This window comes from Sinohyriopsis cumingii, chromosome 8 (assembly GCF_028554795.1).
Source record: "Sinohyriopsis cumingii isolate HCF-2022 chromosome 8, ASM2855479v2, whole genome shotgun sequence".
Classification (NCBI taxonomy): domain Eukaryota; kingdom Metazoa; phylum Mollusca; class Bivalvia; order Unionida; family Unionidae; genus Sinohyriopsis; species Sinohyriopsis cumingii.
The window spans coordinates 110,422,079-110,429,688 of NC_142968.1; positions in this window are offsets into that span (position 1 = coordinate 110,422,079).

A 7,610-nucleotide genomic window follows, 5' to 3' on the forward strand; every position below is an offset into this window, starting at 1 on the left:
AGACACTAGCACTTTTGATTCGTAAACAAATCATGTACACTCGCGTAGTAGGCGTTTTACATTTTGGTTGATTTAATGTGTTTCTGAATGAAGTAAAGTAGATGTTCCGTGGGCTGCCACATACCAACTGCATTGGCACAATCCGCATTAATGTATTTGATACAATGTTTCGGATTTAGGCAAGCTATACAGCAGACGCCATAAAGGGTCCTAACAAATAGCATGCAAGTGACAAGGAATAAACTGTCTTCTTTAGCTGGTAATAAGAATGGCAAAAAATTATACTTACAGTTTTACATCCTGAATTTCCTCAAAATGTACTTTCTTAGTACTGCAAATCCGAACTACATGAACCATGTCCAAGGTTCTCAATCTTGATTACACATTTCGAAATTGTACTGTAATTTCGAATATAAGTGCAATTACATCCTTCTTATTGCACTCAAAATGAAATAAGCATTAAATTCCATAGCATCTTTGTGATAATTGCAATTGAAAGACTTCATATTTTTCCCACATTATGATTTCAAGCATTCAATGGCAGAAACAGAAACATATTTGCAGATGTCAACACGCTTCTCCCTCGCTTCTTCAATCCGATATATTTCATGTGGAATAGTCACATATAAATCCAGTCCATAATCACAATATTTCGTAGAATCGACAAAAATATTAAAGTCTATTCATTCCAGATCTAATGGAGAAGTTGTTGCAATGCGCATTCATTCACAATATGATTCCACATTTCAATTTTAACTAGGCACGCCATTTTCTTTCGAACGTAATGTCTAGCGCACGACTAAGTTCAAATTGATCTGGGCAGAGTTATGTGCGCAGTAATAATGTTGTTGTTGTGTAATGATGAATCTGCGCTTGTGTATTTAGTTTGGAATACAGCATACAATCAGTTACCTTGTTTCTTGTAGTGTAGTTTGTTAATATAATTAAGCATTAGGTACAATAAGAAAATGAGCATATAATAAAAATGTTACTGCATATGTAGGGGAAAATATGAACGAGTTTTGTCAGATGGATATACTGCACTCCCAAGTTCGTGCAGTATTCCATCCGAAAAATTTGTTCATATTTTCCCATACAAATGCAGTAACCCATAATTATAAGCATCGATACCAAATAGTATGCGATGACCGCATTCGCTGTTTTGAGGTCCTCTTTAGTGAGGTCCTCTGCAGTGAGGTCAACAGAGTCAAGCCCATGAAAGTTTGAAAATAGGTCGCGGCATACCGTTTGCAATTACGTTCGCCCTATTGCTGAGTTAGACTTAAGTTCAATGTATAGCCTATTATGTAGTAAAACAAATGTATATGATTGGGTAAATCTGGTATTACTAATACTGATAAAGCAGGTAGAGATAAAAGTTTACAGTTTAAAAAGTTACAATGGTCTGCCACAATTCGAAATTGTTGTTTGGAATTTTCGGAAAAGCAGATACTATCAAAACGTACGAAAATATCTCATTCCTCAATTGGTTAAGCTTAATTACATTCCCCAAATACTATTCAGAATGCATTCAGATAGAACATTTTATAACAGAGAATTCAAAAACCAATATATCTTTACTTATCTAAACACGTAAAAAGCATGGATAACAACTACGGAAATCAACTTTGAGCAATAACTCAAGCAGTACAGATTACTGTTTGGCAGTATGCCTGACTATGGCGCTTTCTAATTTTGCCGAAAATTGTCGATAGAGGAAAACAGGAGCGTGAATAATGAACAATGGAAACATTTAATAGTCATTGAAAAATGAGGAATGAAAGCACAAAGAAATATATAAATTAGTTACAATATTAACATATTATTGTACCAAATATTTAGTAAACAGTTGCTAATCTGCGAAAGACGAATCCAGATTGCTGTAAAGACTGACTAAGGATACGTTTTCTTTTCTTCCATTGTAATGAACATTTAGCTTTCGATCGATTTGGAAATTTGTGTTACACATGTGACATATTGAACACTGGAAACTAAAGATAACATTACTTACGTCTCGTGAAACTTTGTAAGAGACAGTAATAACGTTCCTCTCGATTTTGTGAGTCTTGTGTTCCTTACACAATAAATAAGCAAATGAAACAACCTGTATTGTCTAAATAGATAAGGAATATGAATTGGCTACAGGATTGTCAAAATATTGTAACGAAGCTGAAAAGAAGGTTTCCTTTGTAGGTCGCCATAATAGACTCGTCACAGTTTTCTTTCTTGCCATTATATTTATTAGCCAGCACCTTACTCGCTGTGCATGCAAAGTATCAAGATTCGAGTTAACATTGGTGTACCAAAGGAGAACTTGCGAATTTACTTAACAGAATCCCCTGGTATGATCAGTCATAATAATTCATGGAATTTCTTGTTAAATTATCTATATTCGGACTTGTTAGGGACCACAACTCAAACCGTATACAGTGATTTATGATTCCCTAATCTGCAGACATACGCTAAGAACTAACGTCTCGATACATTCATCATTACAGCAAGGAGTAGAACATTAGTGGCATGAAAGGTCATAATTCTCTCAAGGTCATAACTCCAATTTAACGTTCTTCAGTAATGTTGATATTGATAACGGTATAATGTTACCGACTAAGAAATCGCACTGACACGCGAATATCGTACCTTAATATAAATCAGCTAACGACTTCTTTCAGAGATGTTTAATGAGTCAATATTGACTGAGTTGGATACTAACATGACGCTAAATAGTTATGGAAGTAAGTAATTTGAATTGGTTCACACGTAATAAATTTTAAAACATAGTTTGTTATTCACACAGACAAACCAAACAACAAACTTTTGTGATAAGCATACCGATTGGCTGACAGGCAGAACAAGTAGAAGCTTATTAGCCAATAAGACAAGAAGAAAGCGATACATGTAGTAATGTCCTTCTTGTGAGATTGACAATAGTTATGAAATCAAAAAAAACAAAAACATTGTTCTGTTATTTATTACTTCGGAATTGTTATTTTTATAAGAATACTTATAAGAATTTTTAAAAAAAAATATTTTACAAGATGCACGAAGTCGTGAAACGTTAGAATCAATGAATCAATGATACATCATGCATAAACACTCTTCAATAAGCTAGGGTCGTTCACGCAGTTTTACATGGCACCTTTGGAGGGGACTTCTACTACTAATGAGTACTGACAGAGTCAATATGCGTTGCCTCCCTCCCTTTCCATATGTCTCGGATATGCTCTTTGTTTTGGTGTGTGTGTGATTTGAATTGTTAACGCAGCTTTAACAATATTTTCAGTCATATCGCTACGATGTCTGTAATGTGGCGGTTTATAGCGATGAGTAGCACTGGGGCATCACGTCGCAGACATGTAGCATGATGTCCCACCCAGCCGACCAGTCCTAACACTAGCCTCTTAATGTTGTCTCGGATATGCTCTGTGTGTGTGTGTGTGTGATTTATGCAGCTTTAACAATTCTTTTCAGCATATCGCTACGATGTCTACAGTGTGGCGGTTTTTAGTGATGACTAGCACTGGGGCATCATGTCGCAGACATGTAGCATGACGTCCCACCCAGTCATATTATCCTGACACCAGACGGACCAGTCCTAACACTAGCCTCTTAATGCTGAGTGCCAAGCGAGGCAGCTGTTTGTACCATTTTTATAAGTTTTTGATATGACTTGGCTGGGGATCGAACTCACTACCTCCCGCATCCGAGGTGGACGATCTAACCACTAGGCCACCGGAGCGGTCTCTCAGATATGCTATGTATATACATATTGGTTATTAGACTCTGGATCATTGAAGTATCAGAATGGTTTTATTATGTACAAGTTTGGATTAAAACCGGTCTACTTACACCTATGAAATCAGCTTTGACTTCAGCACGAGGAAAGACGCGGAATAATGTAAACATAATTTGCCCTTTACTCACCCCGTGTGGAAGCATGTCAACAACATTTGCCTTTTACTCGCCCCATCTAGAATCATATCAACAGTAAGTGCCCTTTGCTCGCCACATGCGGAATCATGTCAACAGCTAATGCCCTTTCCGGTGCAAAAGAAACATATCGATGTCTAGATATGTCCTACTATTGCGCGTGCTCTGTACGGATCTTACAAATAGGTGAATGTAGTTTGGGATTACCATTTTGCCACGATGAGTTCTTTTTAATTGGTGGACATTAACATTTTAAACCACTTAGGAGTTGTATCACTACCTGTCAGCCAATTCTGAATCATTTCTAAGTCTTAAAGAACAAAATACACTAATCTAAAGTATCCCAACGCTAATTGTGTCAAGCATAAATAATCCCTGGAATGAATCAGTTGTTTCCTTGGATATTCCGTTGTTTTAAAATCACGAACAACTCTTGGTCCCCAGTTTATCCTCACATATATTTGTAAACGTATCTGTAATATGTACAGGCCGAACTGACATGCGTACTGCACATATTTACTTTGCCTGCTTAAGGATATATGGATTTCTTCTTAAAATTGTTTATAGTTGACGCAAAGAATCATGTGTCGATCGTTAAAAAGTATTGACGCTTTTGATGGCGTTACCTTATATACTTTAAACGCATATTTGAAAACTAGAAAAATGTGATTGGAAATAGACTTTTGTGTTGTTCCCAACAAAGCACAACTGTGTTCGAAACTTTAAGAATTCATTTTAAGTTTACATATTAGCTGGACAAATACGTACACACAGACACAGAGACGGATGCGCATTTTTAAGTTTGAATAAAAGCGGAATAACTGTGTGCAAAAATCTCACGGTATGATTTCACAAATATCTTTGAGATAAATAAATAGACAACGCATATCAGTTAATGTAACGATTTTTAGTAATGTGTGAGAATACATTCATACAGTCTCAGGCCAATGTGAATGTAAACATGTATTCCCCAAGAAATGTTAGAAGCAAAGGTTTTTTCTTTCTTTTTCGTGGTTATACTCTCATGACCAATACGACTGCATTAAAATTCGTTGAAACATGCGTCCTCATTACCAAGCTTATTGCACCTTTCACCTTTTGAAAGAATCAGTGCCAACGTCAGTAACATGTGCTGATACTGAAACACACAGAGTAGATCATTAAAAGTGCACAATAATCACACTTTTGTTTGGTCAATAGATCGTCTCGATAAACCGATCTACTTCAAGGCAACTAGTCAAACATGAATGATGAATGGCTCATGGTTGATGTGGAAGTATGTCCAATTTTCTCCTTTAGATTATTTCAAGAACACGACCCAGTTATTAGGGGTGTCTCAAGACATGTGCACGTTGCAGTTCATGTAGCCAGGATGTTGAAGCTTATCCCTTACATCGCAATTAAGGCGTGAAAAACCTCGGTATACAGCCAAGAAGGGCCTGTTATATTCGCCTAAATGTCTCGGCAGTTTTCTTTTCCCCATTGATTACTGATAATTAATCTACGTTTAAGCCACTCAAAAAGGTTTCTCGTTCGAACATGATAGCACGGATTGAATAGTACTGCTGGTAAAGAAGTAAGGCCGTCAGTCTATTTAAGAAAACAACTTTTTTTAGATCGTGCTAAGGTAGAGAAACAACAAAACGTGTTGACACAGAAAAGACAAGGAGGAGATATACAATTTGCTTGTGGTTCTGAGAAAGAAGATGAAGAGTTTGAAAAGTTTCATTAAGACACTCATTAAGCTTGAGATTAATGTCAGATAATCATTCTAAGATGTCTTTCCAGTCTATGGATTCATATTAGCCGTGATTTTCAAAACAGACCCATTACATTATTACATAATAAAAAGAAACATAAAAAGCCACAGAGTCTTAATCGCTTACGAGACACACGTGTACACTTTATTTGACGAGTCGGTGACGGTCAGGCGCATTGTGTAAACAAAGAATATATGCATTACCGCAGATGAAAAAGGAAACGTGAACGCACGAATAGACGTATATATGTGAAAGAGATTAATATTACCATCAGTACACACACAGCAGAACAATAGTAAACAGGAAAGAACAGGCCTAATTACCAATGTTATTCCATCCTCTATTTTATTCTGTGGACTGCAATCAGATTCCAAGTGTCCAGTTGTTTATGTTAAGCATGCGCAGATAGTTAAGAGATATGTAACACATAGCAGAAACATGTCATTAGAACCAATGTAAATCTTGTCAATTTATCTTCACATGCAGGTCTATTGGAATAATAAGATCCATGTCAACTGGGTAACGATTATTTAATTGGATCTTTCATTTATGCCACTACAATGGGCACTACAGTAATTCATTATTTGGTTGTTTAAGAAAATGTAATATTTCATGTTTTGCCAATTTTCAAGTCGAACCATTAAAGAATGGTCAGATCATGGCCCTGTTTAATTTACAATTCTGTCCAGTAAAAAGCTTGAAAAATCTGGCTTTGAGCATAATGGTAATTCACTTAAACGGATAGACGATTTGATTGATGTATTTAGTGAAGATTCAATTTCGAAATTGTCTAATTGTAAATATATTGCGCAAAATCGATATATAGGTAATAGAGATTCTCTTGGTAGTTATTTCAATTACATCGTATCAGGAGTTTATGAGGTTGCGATCCTCTTTTCTCGAAACATTCTGTTACTATTGAAGTATCGTATATAAGCAATTGTGTAAACAAAAATACAAATGGTTTGATCCTGATTGTATTGCTGCTAAAACATAATATATTAGTTCTTACAATAAGTTCAACATTTTAAAAATGAAGAGAATATATTCAAAATATCTCAATATAAAAGCAAACATAAGAACTCCTTCCATAAGAACAGGGAGACGTATAATTAAATTAAGGAAATCGAACGTAATATAAAGACTAATAATTTTTGTAAGTTAGCTTCACTTAAAAAGCTTCCAAAATAAAAAATATTAAATTAAATTCTTTATATATATATATATATATATATATATATATATATATATATATATATATATATATATATATATATACACACACTAGCAATGCATGTGTCACTAACGATCAAGTGGACGAATTTTGTTAATATAATAATTATAACTGTCTAAATTGTAATTGTCAGAAGGTGGGTACATTTTTTTATACGTTTATTTTGAAAGATAATAAATCTTAGACTGTGACCAATTGTTCAGTGACTATTTTTAGGATCTTTATACAGTTTGTGATCGTGTCTTGGAGATATGTCTAATGCTACATTGGAGGCAGGACATTATCCAGGAAAATGGTCCAAGGGCATTATTGTGCCTTTGGTTTAGAACGGCAATCATAAGGATCACATTAATCACGGAGGTATAGCTTAAATTTTGTTGTTTTAAAAAATATTTACTAGTGTCGTAATAAAAGAATTACAGAATAGGTTCATGATGATAAGCAATTAAGAGATGCTCAAATCGGTTTAAGGAAAGGTCGTTCAGAAATGTGTAATATCTTTAAATTGTATTGTGCAAAGATATTCACGTGTTGAGTAGCATATGCAGTGTGCCGTTATTAATTTTGAAACAGACATTTAATAGTCTTAACAATAATGGCCTTTGATATGAATCCGCATAAGTTGGAATTAATGGTAAACTGCTTACGATTACAAGAGATATGCATATCAGTGTAAAGTCAGATGT